The 18,504-nt window shown below is 41.4% G+C and overlaps 1 protein-coding gene across 1 annotated transcript in view; it reads right to left on the bottom strand.

Annotated features, from left to right (window-relative positions):
- The window catches only part of arvcfb (ARVCF delta catenin family member b), a 237,752-nt gene that overhangs the window by 168,272 nt on the left and 50,976 nt on the right, over window positions 1-18,504 (bottom strand). The gene's annotated exons all lie outside the window — the stretch shown is intronic.

Raw genomic sequence — 18,504 nt, 5'->3', positions numbered from 1 at the left:
CTTTGATCAAAGTGTTGACAGTTAAATCTGCAACAGCCCTCTCAGACTCCTTGTAAATCCCAAATGTAAGTTGATACAAACAAAGAACTCCTAATTAGCGTTAAGATCACAGGAGGTATACGAAGTGACGGTGGTTGCACTTCTCCTTTGACTTCTTCACATCAGTCACGCAAGGTTGAATCTGACATTCACAAGTCGCAGTTATGCAGATGCCCCCTCTTGTTTTCCTCGCTCTGAGTTCAGGCGTCTTATTTTGGGGCGTCCTCCAGGGCACAGCACACGCAGTGGGGTATAATGTATGAGCGGAGCTTGTCAGATTTATCCGTGCTGATGTGGAGTCAAGTTTCTACAGACTTCGATCTCCCAGGGAGCTGCGAGGTGAGTTCATTCTGCATGCAGTCCCCTGGGACATCCCACGGAGCCTGACACCACCACGCGTCCCGTTGCCACAAACTCTCCAAGCAAGATGACTCCTTGGGACTCCACAACACATTAAATCAGAATCCGAATTGGAATGGGAGTCTCTAAACACAAACTACAATTTTATCTTGGTGACACTGGTGCAGACACATATTGAGAATGTACACTGGATGTACTGACAAAAGAACAAGAAGGGAACAATACAAGACGGAGGATAATATTAAGAGGTTCTTGGGGGATAGAGACCCTTGTAAGAGAGTTAATCTCTTACATGATAGTGGACTATGCTGTACATTTCACTCTCTGCATCCATATTCAGCATTCAGCGTTCTGTTACTGTATAGACGGCATGCGTTTGGACAGCATGGTGTACAATAAAATGAATGGCAAACTTTGGCAAACCTACATATGGTTGCTGTTGTTTGTACTTGAGCCTTGGAGGGCCTTATGGAACATAGGCTGCTGATAAAGCGCTTGCATCCCCTTCTGTCTTACGCCATCTGGATCCAGACAATGCCATGGCAATCATCCCGCCTTCATCTCCTCTTCAGGGTAGGAAATTGCCACCAGCCAAATTCTGATAAATTTTGGACGCAGCTGGTAAATTTGTCAACTCTTCCAACCATTTTGGCAGGTTACCAACCACCATTCACAGGTGCCTTTCTATTCTAAAACTCTGGTTCATTGGTAAAATGTGACAGTCCTGGCCGGATTTTGTTGGCTAAGCGAGCTGCGGGAGTTTGCTTCCTCACTTGCCTCGTGGGCTCCATGTCAATACAATTTCTTAATTCCCTGCTGTGGTTGCTGTTGCTGTGGTCTGGGACTAACCTTTTGTACAACAAGCGTATCTCCATGTATCACACACACTTGCATAAGCACTGATAATGCATTCACTCCTAATCATTTGCTCAATTTCAGCCTTCATTGGCTGTCATAATCATCTCCTCTGAATCAGTTTTCCATTTTGGATAATTTGAACTCATTATTTCACCAGTCATTCACTGTGAAAAATGATTCAGCCTCTCTGCATCACTTCCATGTTTGGCCTCCCTTTGTTGCCCGGTTTTGTGAAACAGACAAGGGGAATCTGGCTGGCCTTCCTGCTAGCACTCGCAGAGTGTATGGTGTCAGTGGAGACATGCCTATGAGGCAGACGACATGAAAAGCAGCAGCGGTTATGCATGCCCAGATAAGGCCCTTTGCACTGCACCTCAATCACATTGCATTTGTTGACAACACCAACTGCAACGGCTGAGGCAGGCGTGCATGAACCAAACACAAAAGTTCATTATCGTCAGTTGTGACAGACTCTTGAACACGTGCCGTCAGCTACAATCCTTGGGAGAACCATGAGCCCAACAAATAACATTAATACAAAATGTTAACATGGAAAAGAGGCAAAGTATTGCCTAGTGTTTGCAACGCATGGGCTGCAGAGTGCACGCCCACATGGAAAAGAAAGATTAATCTGTTACAGAGAAAAGGTTGGCAGTGTACAAGAAGCAAGGTCATTCCCACAGACTGGGTACACTGTATTCAGAGACAGGGATGTTCACTGATACTGTTGCTCTGTCAGAGAGAGAGAAATTGAGAGAGAGAGGGAGAGAGAGAAATATAATGATTAAGACAGCAACAGAGACCGACTGTACGATGTTCAATATACCCTTACTGGTTTTTCAGTAATTAGTATAACTATTTTTCTCAAGTTTTGCACTATTTTACATAATTATAGGTATTGATGGTTGCATAATACATGCATTTCAAATCAAACAATTCATCATCTCAACAAAATTGTTGTTTTTGTCCTCCATTTTCACATCCTGCTTTAATAATGCTGTTTCTAATCAACAGTCACAACAACAGTGCAGGTGAGAGAGAGAGAAAGTCATCTTCCCCCAACATTATCACTGCCGGAGCATTCAGCAGCACCCAGGGCTATACCTACTCAAAAGGGAGGAAGGCAGGTTAATGAAAAACTATTGATTCTCTTCCTGTATCCCTGGAGACCAGGGGAAGTAACACCAACACTTCCGAACTTTGTTTTCCTCTTCTTGTGCCCCCCTCACCACCACCACCACCACCCGCATTCAGCGGTGACTCTCGGTCTTCAGGGATGCAGAGAACAGAGGGGGATCCATGTGAGCGACGATGCCGTCACCGATGTTTAGCGAGAAAAGAAAAAAAGGACAATGAAGGTGAGGAGGAACAGAGGGACTGCTGAACCCTGGCCGATGCACAGAAAGAAAGCGCAAGAAAGAGAGAAAGAGAGAAAGCCTGTTCAATATGTGAACCACAAGGTCTCATTTCACTCTATTTCACTCTGACCAGTAGTCCCATATTATCTGTTTGTGAAGACCAGGTTTAAGCCAATATATCAGTGGGCTCTTCATTAAATATTGAATATAAACCAGGGTTGCCCCTTTCTGATGTGAGGAATAGGATACAGTTTGATAACATCACTGATCATTACTCAAGTGGCTCTGTGTGGGAAGCTCTGGAGCTTTTTGCTTTATTTTGATTCAGATTCTACACAAGTATGCATGTTACTGCTCGGCCACTAAATGATCAAACAAGCTGATCATTCCCTTCATCTTTTGCTCCTCAAGGCGGTAAAGACTCGGACACGGTGACTGCTGTGGTCGAGAGGCCAGTCTCACAAAAATATTAGACGGAGGCCTGACTGTGGATCCAGGAGTCTGGTGGTGGTATGACAATAGCCCAGGAGGTGAGACGGGTGAGTCACAGCCTACAGTCTACAGGGTCAACTGCTGAATGGGATGACAGGAATCAATGGGCATGAGTCACAGGCCCCCGGCACCCACACACCCCCTCTCTCCCCTCACCCCTCCCTGGGTGGTCTCTCTCTCTCTCTGCAGCCGGAGGCCCAGCTGTGGGCCCATACTGGGATTCAGTGAAGGGAGAAATTGTCATCCGTTGGCAATCAAACTAAATCAGCCCTTGCCCGGAAAACCTCTGACTGCTGAGTTTTGATCCCCCCGTCTGTTCCTCATCCAGCAGATAAAAGAAAAAAAAAAAAGCATCACACAAAAAGAATCAGACAATGGCTGATATAAGGGCTGGGGAGATGTGGTTGAGGACAGTGAACGAGTAACAGTCTACCCTCACTCAGTATCTACTGGCAGGGTGACGCTGAGCATGGCAGACTGTGGCTGCAGTGGTGAGTTTCCTGGATGTGAATGTATGTAAACGTATGAATATGAAGCAGAAAACAGCAAGCAAGCTTCAAGCTTTTTTTTCCCCCCTAGATAGATAAATACATTTACATTCTACACTGCAGGTACGTAGCCGAATTGCAATGAGCCATATAATCCACGAACAAGACTCCTTTTGACCTACTCATTCCTATTCATGTATTACTGTAAGTGCTCTTCATTTACACTGGTCTTTTGTTTCTCACAGACACAATGGAGGCTAATTCTGCAGGTCGCTTCAAGGTCAGGCTTGTTTAAATCGAAGCTAACTCCATGTTCTCCAGAATTATAATTATGATGGCTGAGCTACAGGTGGTGAAGAACCACAGATTTTACGTCACACAAATACACAGACACCATCATAGACTATCACAAGATGCTAAAAATCTTCTCTCAATGCCAGACTGATGAAATTCTTTTAGGTGGGTATATTGAATATGTACTGAATATGTTAACAATCAGTAATTGCCTAATCATTGATACTTAATGAGATACAAAATGCACATACTTTTCTCAGTTTAAGTTTTCTTTAAATAATTCCGGTGGCACATTTCTTGACCATCAGCTGAACGAATGAAACATCAGTACATCAGTTCAGTGGCTTGCGAAATCCCTCACGGTCCATCATGTTTATAGGCATCATGTCCTTTTCCACCATAAAGCGAAGCCTCTGAGCCTCTGAGTCATTGCCTTGCACACACACCATTACAGCCTTTTCTGACTAACACAAATGTGATGCTTTGTTGGGAGGATGGTGGTCCACATTCGACTTGCACTGCGGCCGTCGGCTGCACTGACGATGCACTGGAGCTGTATTTTTAGATAATGATGCAATGTTTATATCGGGCATTGTCCTCTTTTGCAGCGTAATGCTCCCTCGCTGGACTATGTTTTGCCCTCCTCATCTAACGTCACCATTTCCCACTGGCCACGTCTTCCATTGTTGAGCCAGTAGTTTTGTATACACTTTTCCCAAAGCAAGCAGTCATATTTTAGAGCTCCAATATAATTTTTCCTCCCTTTTTATCCAGCCATTTGTTTCCATTCATTCCACTACAATATGAAAGTGAATTTTCAGAGACTTCTTCACACCAGTATTCCATCACCGTAATAAAGTTGTCCACATTAATTTTCCTAAATGCAGCAGCACTGATGTCTTCTGATAACTTGAAACTGGTCAGAGTGAAATGGTGTCTCCGCCTGAAAATAATCCCTGGGGAAGTGTTTGCTTTACACAGCCAATTATCACTTCCGTGGTTTTTCAATGGTGACGACTTGGTGGCTGTTTCAACCCAAAATTCATATTTTAGAAAATCGAGGGATTTTGATTACATGTTGTGAAATCTTTTGTACCCCTGCATGATTTGCAAAGTGGTTTGTTGTAGTGTAAAATGTGGGAAAATGTTAAATGGGCCAAACATTCAAAATCACTAGCATGGTCTTTTAATGCATACAAGTAATACAGGTTTCATTGCAGCGGTTATAGCTTTACTTCCCTGAAGGTGTTGTAAAATAAGGAGAAACCCTCATTACAGTGGAGTTGGATGACAGTAATTGATCATTATCTGAGTTTTCATAAAAGACAAATATCGATAAACCAATATATCAGCTTAGGAGCACATGTGGATCTCATGAGGATAGAATACACACAGTCAAAAATAACTTTGGACGAACAATTGTACACAAACAATAACACACAGCACTCTCCTCTGTGAGCCGGCCCCTACAATTTTGACTTATTACTACCTTTGCCAATCAAAGCCCGCTTCATCCACTTGCCTCAGGTTTACGCTCTTTCTACAACAGTATAAACACCGGCACTCCTTCACATAAATCAATAAGAGCAATCAGAGCGCCTGCGGTCCAAAATGACTTGCGGAGCTCACCAAATCTAGTGTGGGAGAGCTTATTGACACTGGAAGCACTGGAAGGTTTCACAGCCCGACCACGACTGCTTTTGTTGTTATTTTGACTCATCGCACTCTGCCTTGCCAGGGTGTAGAGGGAGTTACATAGTCTGAAGCATAATGACATAGGAACAGCCATGACTAGACTACTGCCAAGCTCAGGCCCAAGAGGCTGGCTGCGTATGTGTGTGTGTGTGTGTGTGTGGTGTGTGTGTGTGTACTACAAAATCATTTCCCCCGAAAATTCTCTCTCATTTTTCCTCCATTTCCGTTTTCCTCACAAATTCTATATTTAATATAATCACACTTTTGCTGTCTTTGTGAATATATATCTGCACTTACAATAGGCAGAGAACACTTTGATCTTTCAGTGTTGGATATTTTAATTATGTTACATCACTGTGTGCACTCATTTTATCTGATACTCAAATTATTAAAGTTGTAAATTATAGTAAAACTATTTTTGGCGAATGTAAACCTCGGCTAAAACATTTACATGCATCAAAGAAAGGAGAAGCAGCATTATCTAAACTAGAGGCACAGACTTTATGTAAAAAGGAGAGCGTTTTGCAAGAGACTATGGAGACCCACACACACACACACACGCACACACACATACACACACACATTATGCAGAAAGCATTTGACACACAGCACCACTTAGAAATGGCCATGAACAGTTTGAAAGTGATGACACTGTCAAGTGCTTAGGAAAATATGTGTGAGTGCTCATTGCCTACTCTGGTGACTGTGTAAGTGTATGGCTGTATGGAGGAGGGAGGGTACAGCTGATAGTGGCAGCAGCACTCTCAGTGACAAAACTGAATGCATGTCTTCCTCTGCACATTCCTGTTTTAATACACCCAAATTAACTTGTGGTCTGGTATTTTTCTGATATGCATTTATATGCAGCATGTATATCAGGAACACTGTATTGGGTTGATATTAGGAATCAAGTAATATGTTTTTGTTTGTTTTGTTTTGTTTTGTTTTGAGGCCCAAAAGCACGTAATAATATCACTTAACAGAGCACTTAATAAACCCAACATAGTATAACCTAACCCAATCTAAGCCAACATAACCTTATCTAACCTAACATAACCTAACCCAGTTTAACCTAACCTAACATAACCTAACGTAACATAATAACCTAATGTAAAACATAATAACCTAACATAACCTAACCTAACGTAACATAATACCCTAATGTAACCCAACGTAACTGAATGTAACATATAATAACCTAACCTAACCTAATCTAACATGTAATAACCTAACTTTAACTAACATAACCTAACATAACATAACCCTATCCTCAAATACAACATAACATAACGTAACATAACATAACATAGCATAACCCTTACACACATAATTCAATACCGATACTAAATTAAATACTTTTATACTGTGTGGCAGACGTATTAAGCTGATACTGGCTCTCTATCAACAACTCAGAGTGGTCTACTTCTGATATGATTTTTTAATTTTTTTTTTCTTTTTTTTTTTTTTTGGATAAAACTCCTCACAAGAATGTATGAATAATATTATTATCACTGTAGTAACACCCTCCTGGAGAGTTTTAGTGTCCAATGATTGTCCAAATGTGTTGTTTTCTTTTTTCCAGAAGCTTTCACGCCCTGACAAGAATAAAATTCTGGGGGGAAAAACACTGAATACTTGAAATGTTTGGGGTTTTTTTTTAGGGCATGAAATTGCCCTGAAATTGGTAGCTTCAATCCAACAATATCAGTATTGCTGTTGGACTTCAAAAAACCATATCAATCGATTCCTAATATCCACACATGCGTGGAACATCCCACAGAGGCAGCTTGGCTCCTTCTTAATGCCTAGCCTCTATTTCCAGTTGTCTTTTGGTGATAGAAACCGCTCAGAATAACAAATTTCAAACTATTTTTAACAATTTTGCCAAGCCAATTTTGCTGTGTGAAATTAAGATGCCGTGATTTGGAGCTAAATATGTGTGGAGGATTGTAGAGGACTGTGTGTGTGTGCCCATAAGGACCTCGATGGCTGTCTATGTATGCGGTGTATTCAGCATTGTATGTGTGCAAGGGAGGGGGAGGCAAATAAAATATGAACTCCGGTTACTCAGGATGCATGTGGGAGGAGAAGCCTCCGGTCAGAGGCCTGTGCTGAGCTTTCTGTTGCTGCTGTCTAATCTACCATCACCACCCTTACACAGCATCTGCACAGTCGCATGCCAATGCTGTGCCCTTGAATGTGAGGCTGGAGCCGAATGGAGACGAAGGGGAAGAAGAAGGAGGAGAGCCAGATGAGCAGAAGAAAGGGGGGGTAGGGTGAAAGAGGTGGAGGAGAAGGGAGAAAAGGAGGGATGGAAGAGAAATTATTCAAATGACAGATTTGTAGCAGCAAAAGGCTCCTCATTACCATAACTTCAAAACCCTGCCGCTTCAGTCTTAATAATATATGCGCTTTGAGTCTCCCACTGAATCACCTCGCGCTCTGTAATACTTCTGTTTTTCCTCTTTATTTGTGGGGAGACGGCGAGATGCGGAGTCGTGCTGGAGACAGGCTTGGTGTGAGGTAGCTGAGGGCTTCCAGTAGCACCCCACACATGCACACACATCCATATGCACACACGCACCCCTCCACCCCTCCTCTTTCTCCCTCTTTTTGTTGCTTCTGCATGGTTGGGCAGAAGCAACGGGTCATCCTGATCTTGGGTTTATTATAAGCGGCCTTGTGCCTTATCTCTGAGAATAGGAGGCCAACCTCCTTTCCTCCCACTCACACAGATAGAAACATGCACACACACTAAAACACACACACACACACACACACACACACACACACACACACAGAAAGATACACATTCATAATCGCCTGCATATATACTGCTGAAGACGACCTAATACGAGCTAATAATGCCGAAATGCTATGGTACGCCTCAACTGACACAACTCACACAGAATCAACAGAGGGCTGTTGTCAAGAGATGAAAGCAGCAGGAGCACACAATGTTCAGCTGGCAGAGAAAATGATTCTCAGGTTTCAGATACAATAAAGAGAAGCATGAAGGTAGCAGGCTGAATCTGGAGCTGTCATGGGCAGAGTCAGTGAGGAGAGATTTACTCTGGCCTTGGAAGCTCTTTGTACAAAGACACAGAGAAACAGAAAAAAAAAAAAAAAAAAAAAAAAAAAAAAAAAAAAAAAACACCGAGCTCAGAGAGGTGGAAAAAGTTTGAAAGGAGACCTCCGGCCCAAGCAGCTGCAGGTTGGACAACACTGAGGCAAAATCCTGTTTTCAGTGGAGAGCTTTGGTGTCCCATGGTCAAAATGTTGTTTTAAAGACTTTTCCACCCTGCCAAGAATACAACTCTGGGAGAAACACTGGATACTTTCCATCATCATGTCAAAACGGTCAGATTTCAAGATACTGACAAAGGTAGCTGCAGTTGAAAAATATTGGTATCAGGCTTCAAAAATTGATATCGGGGTATCTGGGATCTGTATTTGACTTTAAGTGTTTTTTTTTTTTTCACCCTTTTTGCCTTACTAAGTACTTTTATCTCAGTTTGAGGTTGTGTGTGAATGCTATTTCTGTGTCAGTTTATTTCATTTTACTGACCTGTATTGCCATGTACCTTTTTGTATGTATTATTTTTTTGGATAATGGTTTTCAAAGGTGGATTTACACATACTCATTTGTATGTTTGATAATAAAAGCTGAAGATAGATGTTAACTTGTCAACATAAAAGTTGGCAACATACACAATATGAACCTAGGAATTCATGTAGGACCACCAGATCTTTATAAGTGCTCTACATTATGAGATGTCTAATAAAAAAACAATAAAAACAAAAACAAGCTAAGAGCAGTCGATCCATAGTGGGAGCACTCTGCAATACGACCGGCAACAACACAAAACATTTCCCAAGCATCTCTAGTGACAATTAGAGGGAATTAAAATTGTGTGAAAAGATTTTAATCAGTTGGATTGCAGCATTTTCCAAATCCTTTTTCCCTTTCACACACGACCAATTAATACATTAGCATACCCACACTGGCATAAAATGTGTAGGAGCTCGATCCAGTTGGGAGGCAATCTGAGGAGGAGGCAACTTGAATTTTCCTCATTGTAACTGACTGAGAACAAAGCATCCCCTTTAATACAGACACACTAATAAATTCCCAATAACTCTCCTTTGGCACTTAAGAGGGCGAGTCTTTGTTTCAGTGCTCTCACGTATTATTTGTCAGATGCTATTTTTGTTTTGTTTTGTTTTAATAAGAGAGGGAGACGTGTCAGGGCAATGGAAATTAAATACAGTACTGAAACAGAATTAGAGGGTCTCTAAAGGGCCTTAACTGCCAGCTGCCTTAGCGCCCACAATGAACCCATTTGCCCTTGAAGCAGAGACTACATGTAAGGCCAATGTATCCATGTAGGGCCACTGAGGCAATTAACTGAGGTTACAGACTTTGCAGAATGACTGCACAGAATGAAAGAAAAAAACATCCAGTATAAGCTTCGATCAGTTGGGATTATCTTAAATATTCCCCATAAAAAGCGAAAAATGCCATTTGTGTTAAAAATGGAGCAGTAAAAGCCCCCACCCATGGAAACACATATCCCACAAGTTGTTGTTTTTTTAATGAAAAGACTGTGTTTTGATATATAAATCCCCACATGCTGCATTCCATGGGAAAGATTAGATTGAACAGGGCTGTTTCTTTTTATAAAGTAGCTCAGAATTTCTTGCTGAATACATTTTAAATGAACTACCTTTTATTTTCAATAGTCCTCTCAAGTGTACCATTTTTTAGGCGTTCAGACTCTATCTGGATCCATTTTTACTCTTTTCTGTTTGGTCTATTCTTAACCTCTCCGACTCATTGTGGCGCAGCTGAGCTTTATTCAAACCTACAGAACTTCATTTTAAACTCGAGTGTAGATAACTGCTCCAGTGGAAGTGAAACAAGGAAACCGATGAAAAGTGGAACAGGTCGGAGTGTGCGCGGCATGTGCTCAGCAGGCATTAGTCACCTGGTGCTTGCAAATAATTCTTAGTGTAGACTAAGTTGTTAAACACAGAAAATGATATGCAGTCTTTATGTACAATTGCATGACCCTTCCATAATTTTCCATAGCTAAAATCTCTGCCAGTCCCATCGATGGGTTTCTCCTTACAAATGCAGCTTTGTTCAAACCCGCAGAACTTTATTTTATATTCTAGTGGAGACCCCAAAGATTCCAACGATCCCATGATGTCCTGCTGAATTACAGGGAATGTGCATAAAAGGATGCACAACACATCGAGATATTTTCTATTTGATGCAGCCATAAAACGTGTGTGGCTTCAGTGATGCAACCAGCACATACAGAATATCTATGTATGTAATATATGTGAAGTTGTCATAAACTATGGAGAGAAGAAAAAACTAACTTTAAAGTAATTTTAATGTAAATCAGAGTCCAAGGGGTTCAAATAGGTGAAGTAATGTACAAGTAAATGACGTAGAATGAAGTTAATGAAGCTGTGATCCTGACCTCACAAAGCCATGAAATGATGGAATGCAGAGCTAAGTATGGCTAGCATTTCATTTTTTACATTTTTTTTTTTATTATGGCTTCAAAACTCAATATAAGCACTGGACATGTTGTAGCTAAAGCTAGCTATTTTACACTCTCATTATACTCTTGTTTATCGATCCAGAAACCCTTATTTGGGCCAAGAAAATGATGCTTAATAAAAAATGATGAATAATCGTGCTTGAGATTAAAATTAAAGCTACAATATGCAAGCCATTGTTAGTCCAGCTCTCCTGCCCCTCAGTTGATCACGTTCTCTAACAAGTATCGCTCATCTTCTTGAGCTATCTGCCTCGATACAGTATCCAGTCTGTGGTGCAAAATGCTCTGACCATCACTGAAAAGCCCATTTCATACAAACAGGTGGAGGAGTATCCTCTCAACTAAAGCAGTAAACCTAAAACTTTGCAGCTCTCTCCTGATGGGCCCATAAATGAGCGTCTATGTGGTGCTAATGAGCTCCACCCTGTGCCACAGCATTTTGGAGCTGTAGCATCTCCCTCTCCCCTCCCTCGGCGCGAGGCCGTGGGTGTGCGGTCCGCATCAGCTAGGTGTGAGGCGTGAAGGACAGCCAGCCACACACACACCACACAGGAAATCCCCGGATTAGTCACGCTCACCGCTTCCACGCCGCCGCCACCCTCTGCTGCATCACCGCCACGCATCCCAATACAGTCTCAAACAGCACAGCAAGGGCAACGCGGCGCTACCAGGCATCATTTCCACACTCTGGAAATAAACAGCACGCTCTGCCGCGGCATACAATATAAGCAGATTACTGTTGCAAATAACATGGGAACAAACTCGTATGAAGGACACGAGTATGACAGACGCCTGCCAGTGTGTGGAAAACGCCAGCGCTGGAGAATGCAAATGTGTAGCTCCTTTAATGGGTTGTGGTGGAGAATCTAACACATATTTCTCCTGACTGGCTTCTTTAAGATCCAGGGCAGTTATTTCAGCTCAGTCTGGAAAAGTTTCATGTTGATTTCTAACACAAAGAACCTCCTTTTTTTCTAAGTTGATGGTTAGATGATACAAGTCTTGTAGGAGTGAGAGCCATTTCTATAACTCGGCCATGTACTACAGCTTTGGCACCTGCAACAATGGAGGCCTGGAGGTTTTGGTTTGTTTGGCAACTCGCTGGCTGGCGTACTGTCAACTAATAAGAGCATTCATTAAAACCTGCTTGTTAAGTGACACCCTTTACACCAGGAGGTCGACTGGAGTCCTACATCTGTTTGTTTTGGGAGATCATTTTTCAAAGGGGCATTGGTCAAATCTCCACAATGCTGCCAGTTTAATAAAAAAAAAATTGGGAAACGTAACATTCACAGGTCATTTGTTAAATTGAATAATACAACTGTCTTTAATCGTGAGCTGTGGTGTCATATTAGAAAAATATCAAAATGACAAAATGCAACATATATGTTTTCATAATTTCTGCTTATACGACACTATTTCAGTTATTATAAACGGAATAGATTTTATTTTTGGATATAATTTCATATTGTACATTGAACATTTTTATTCATTCAGTCTTTGCCACAATATGTTTTACGGCTGCAGCTTTACAGCTTTCACTTCATTATGGTGCATTTCACATTAGCCCATGCTTTCATTCATTTATTTCCTATCTAATTTGTTATATTTGTATTTACAACATAGTTTTCCCTGTTATGTACAAGTATCATAATATTTCTGTAGCCTGCAGCAATCCCAATCAACCACAGCGGCTATTAGTTTCATCCTATTTCATCTTACTTCATATTACTGTTGGAGGGATCCATTTTGATTGAAAAAGAAGTAAATAAATCGAAATACGGTGCAAGTGGATAGCGAGAATATCTGTATCAAAATTCCAAAGGGAAACACAGAGTGCATTATTCTGTCAGCGTGTAAGAGAAAATGTAAAAGAGAGAGTAAAAGAAAATGCGGTAATGTCACAAAATAACAACGGCAGTTCTCTTGGAATAGTATCACAATTTGTGACCATTTAATAAAACACCCACAATTGTCCCTCACAAAGCAAGGAGTACCGCGGCTAAGTGCACATTCTTTCTCTGCACCTCAGGAGGTTGTAGTTATTACTGTAAACATATGCCTGAATACTATACAAACAATTCCACTGAAATGGGGCAGTTGGTCCCAGAGCGTTTATTTGGTCTCACTATGTAGCACCACTGACAGAATGTGAACAGATTTAAAGTGGCAGGAAATACACTGTAACCTTGGCCTGAGCAAGCAACACAGCCAATCCACATTCATGTCTGGAGCCTCTGCAAATAACAGCTTTGCTCAAACCACACCTCCATCTACACACTCATTTTTTCACTCCTCAATAACGCCAAACATGCAATCTTCTAAATAGGGCGAAAATGCCTTTTTTCACTGTAAGTGCTTTGCTCCGGATGAAATGTGGGAAATGACATGTTAGGATGAAAATTTGAGCTGTAACTACAGCACATGCGGATGGGAAACACATGAAGGCTTCATCATACAAACCCGTAATTGCCAAAAAGGATTGGAAATCCCACTGCAGACTGAAGTTGCCATGTAGTGACAAACCTTCTCAGCTCTTCTCCCACCTCACTTGAGGTAAGGAGGTGTCAAACCGGGTCATAAAAGAAGCTTCTCTCACATTCTGTGCATTAACTTATTAAAGTCTTATTCCCTGGCCCATTAATATGCACTCTGTGCACAAAATGATAAACAGAGGCCTCAGGCTTATTCTGGCGTCTTACGAGTCAAAATGAGCTATAAACAACTTGAACACTTTGTGCAACTGAGGGACTAGATGACAAGAAATCATTTTCCAGACTACATGATCTACTGTAAATGTCACTAGAGGTAGCAGTTCTCCTGTGACATTGTTCCTTTTAATCACATGAAAAAATGTAATGGGAAATGAGTAGCAAAGGCACCAAAATAAAAATGGATGTGTATGTATCTGCACTTTAAAAAAAAACACGTATGATTAACTTTAATAAATTCTCCTCGATCTTAATTATTTGGAAAACAGGCCATTGCGGATCACTGGGCTGTGGGCCACTGGTGCCTCTTTCAAATGAAAACAAAACACCAGCTCCCCAAAGGTGTCAGAGAGAGAGAAGGGGAGAGAGAGAGAGAGAGAGAGAGAGAGAGAGAGAGAGAGAGACACAGAGAGAGAGAGAGAGAGAGAGAGAGAGAGAGACAGAGAGAGGGAGAGAGGGAGAGAGAGGGAGGGGGTAGAGCATTAGTTTAGTGAGCAAACCAGTGAGTCCATGGCTACAGGCCTGTGGCCCTTAGAGACAGTCCCTGTGACTCCTGGCTCAGGCTGCCTTATTAAAAGTCCTCCTCTGCACATTCAACACCGCTGTCAGGAAATGTAGCAACTTTCAAACTAGCAAACTTTTTGGAACAATTTCCATTTCCATTCAGCTGGAGTGTGGGATGGGTCCGAGCCAAGTTACTTTGTTACAATATATGCCATTTAGTGAACACTTTCATCCAAAGTGTCCCAGAGTGCGATGAGAGCGTACAGTTACAGAATGGGAGTGAGAGTGAACACCTGACCCTGGCTTGATAGTGTGAAATGTCAGCTGCATTAATCTGTGGTTGGGCATCACGTTGTGTGAGAAGAATAATCTCATCTTTGTCTATGCAGACCTGTGCATACAGACAGTAAGATTTTACCATGCATCTCCACATCAGTGCCTAATTTCAAATCAAAGACAGGATTTTAAGGTTTCCTTGAGATATGACAGTTTTGAATGATGATATAATAGTTATGGGAACTGGCAGGGACCTCCCCATGCAATTCGATTCACGGTGCTCGGGTGCCAATTCCACATGTATTGCAAATCTGAAATTATTGTGATTTTGCAGGTATTCCGATTCAATGTTACGATTTTTTTTTTTTTTTTTTACAATTTTGGATGTCAAATTGTATCATACTTCCAATGACAATCATAAACACGTAAGTCAAATTCACTTTGAGCTTTTAATATTTATTCCAGGCTTCAACATCAAATTCTGTTGTGTGTTTGCTGGACGCTGTGTTTTTTTCTTTCCGTCTTTAATTCTCGTTCAGATCTTTGTGATTCCCTCAACGCCACTGGAACCAAATCGTTTGGGTCATAACACAAACAACACTTGCCAGGATAAAATATCGATTCGGGGTCAGCATGAAGGTATAAAAATCATCAAGAAAAAAACAAAAAAAAAAAACACAATTTGTGACAGATAAGATTTTTTCTCCATACTTATCATATAATGCCACCACTAAGAAAACAATATCTGATTAGAAATGATCATCTAAATGCATACTTTAAAAGACAAAAATATTTTAATGAAGTGCAAATGAGCTGAGGAGAGTTTAAAGCATTAAAGCTAGGCTTGGATAGGTCGTTTTAGTCCACACACAGCATGGACATGCGATGACAGTCAGCAATAATTGGCCCCTTGCCAGCAGATTAATATGCATTCCCACACTATTAAAATGGTCTTTCATAGCGAGGCTCTTGAGAGTTAATTAAACCAATGCCATTTTGGAGAGCTAAGGATTTAAGGTTAAAGTAACCTTGATTTGGGAGGAGAGACTCCTGGATGGAAAGTGGAAAGTGGAAAGTGCACTGTCCTTAAGTCAGCCCTGTTTGTTAACCCCGTCTGACGAGCATTTCCTCAGTAGGGGTTACGAGCCGAATCTCCCGCAAACACAACCTGTCAAATCCTGGACTTTTCTGCAGGTGCAATGAAGGCTCATGAGAAGGTTATATACAACCGAAGGGCAGCTGCTAAAGTTTTACTTAAAAAGGTCACATTCAACGTGGTTATTAAAAACAGAAAAAACAAAATCTCCCTGGGTAAGATTCTCTTCCACCGTGATCACACAGGATGCAATTTTCTTCTGCTCAAACACACAGCACAGCTGTATGTCGCTGGTAACAGAGAGCAAGAACTCAAATAGCCCGAGGAGCCTTGGATCATTTTGTTGCTATGCAACTATCAAAGTAGCATTAGGTAGCTAACCTGAAATAACAAAGGAGATAGCATTGTTGAAAATAAAAATGGAGGAGACAGCAACTGCTCTGCTTGGTCCTGAGAAAGAAGACAAGGAGTCCCATCTGAAATGGAACATTTAGCTACCGTTGCTGTCACCAGGAAACTAAAAGAGGCTGCTTACTCTCCTCCAGGCTCTGCTAATTTTTCTCTGTCTGACAGTGATGTAATGCATTACATGGCTACTACGGACACATGTTCAATTTGGAACCTAGGGCAGTGCGTAATTCATACTGTGTCTGAAGCACAAGGCATGCCTGTCACAACTGAATCTTTACTGACTAAAGGCACAACAGTATTCAAAAAGTGCCTTACTTTTTTGTGCATCAGATTGTTATATTGTATAACAGACCTCTCAAAAGGTCACCTGCAAGGAATAAAACACTACCTTGAAAAATAATAAGCACAGCCTCTATTTTAAAAAGTACTAAACCATCATCCACTGCATGACTGCAGGCTGAGTTGTAGTATACTTAAGGAGCAGCCAAGTGTGTGCCCGTGCCTTGACCCCTCTTAAAGCCAATCTGCTGAAAACGGACGCTCCACAGATGGCTTTACCCATTCCCACCTTGATGAGTCATAAAGGAAGGACCCATTGTGGAGGGCATTTGAGTTGTGGAAATGGAAATATGTAGGTAGAATAACAAAGTAACGCCTGTGCATTTAGCAGAGCACATTTAGATGGTCAGAGGTGGTGCAGCGGGAGATGATAGCGAGGAATCACAGAGCGTTTCTTTCCCAGCATCCTTGCCTCTCAGGGAGATAGAAGAGAAGGGACCAATCGGGGGAGAAACATAGCCTGCAGGGGAGCGTTATCTTCTGAGCACCAGTGCTTTCAATAACCGCATGTCAGAGCCTGGCTGTCTTTGCATTTTGTGTGAACTTTTTTGCAAGTGTTTAAATCTTTTTCCCCCACATCGGGCCTGAGAGCTGATATCTCATCCCAGGCCAGGCCATAACTCCTGGGTGAGATGCACAGATGCCTCTCCGCTGATGTACTGCTGCACGAGAACAGCCAGGCCAATAGCTCAGTGCTATTAAACAAAAGTACAAGACCAACAGAAAAAAAATCATCAGCTGGAGTCTAGATACACTTTTTGCGATTCAGTTCCAGCCAAGATACGCAAATGACCGGCTTTAGTGGCCAGAAACAAGATTAACCTCAGCAGCAAAAGGAACAACACAGCAACTCAGTGTTCCAGTAAATCAAGGGCTAAAGAGAGTCCTCTTGTCAAAGAAACCAAAGAATAGGCTGGCCATTAGTTTTTCTTTTTGTGTTTTTTTTTTTTTTTTTTTTTTTTGGCAGCGAAGCAACTGCTTCCACAAACAGGTTCAACTTCAGTTTACAGCTCCCAGGCAACCAACATCAAGGCGTGAATAGTTTGTCAGGTGGCAACAAAACTTTTTGCTCTACGTCTTTGAAACAGGAACATCAGTGCTTTAGAATACAGTGAAAGCAAGGGCATATTTCAAGACCCAAAAAGGTGCTGTTGTTTTTGGGGGAAAAAAAAAAAACAAAACTTGGGCACATATGCTTAGGATCTGTGTGAGAAACCCAGAAAAAGACAGAGGAGCGGTGATTGTGTCTGTCAGTATATTGATCCACTTTAAACCATTCTATTTCATGGTAGTAAATGAGAATTTAACAGATGAGCTCAGAGAACTCACTTGTCCCACATTAATCTCAATGGTGAATTGCTACCATAGCTCTGTGCCAAAAAAAGGTAGCAGCTACTTAGATAATCAATGCAAATCAATTTTATTCTCCTTTGGAATGTAGCCGCTGGCAGTAATAAAGTCAAATCTTTTTGAATATACATGGACTATTAATTTCCTTAGACAGAACCTGGACACTCAATCTTGTCTTGGTAGCTTTGGAAGTAATCAAAATGTAATAAATTGATTGGGGAAAGGGAGATTAGAAGTGCTGGACCCCAAAAAACCCCAACATAAATTGTACAGGAGATCTGCAAAAAGGAGAAAAATTCAACACATCCTACAAATAAGAACTGTTATAATCCTTATAGTTTGAAAACAAATCTATAAAGATATTATTTCTACTATTTGGGGATTTCTGCTTTCTACATTATCAATAACTCAACTTTTTGGAAATTCATCCATGAACACAGTCAGCATGAGACTGGCTGTTGGAGTTAACCAAAGTCCTAAACTCGTGAAATGAAAGTAATCCATTGTTCTGACTTGTATTTTTAGGATGTGCTCCCTCGGCTTCACTTTGGGGAAAGAACCAGCTCATGTTTTCAATTTAAGATGAGTAATCGAAGACAAGGCCAGACTGCTGTGGAGTTGGGCGCTCCAGGTGTTACATGAATCCACTGGCAAGAT

The sequence above is a fragment of the Myripristis murdjan genome, chromosome 9 (assembly GCF_902150065.1).
Source record: "Myripristis murdjan chromosome 9, fMyrMur1.1, whole genome shotgun sequence".
In the NCBI taxonomy this organism is placed as follows: domain Eukaryota; kingdom Metazoa; phylum Chordata; class Actinopteri; order Holocentriformes; family Holocentridae; genus Myripristis; species Myripristis murdjan.
Note: the sequence above shows the minus strand (reverse complement) of the source record. Positions and strands in the feature narration are given on the sequence as shown.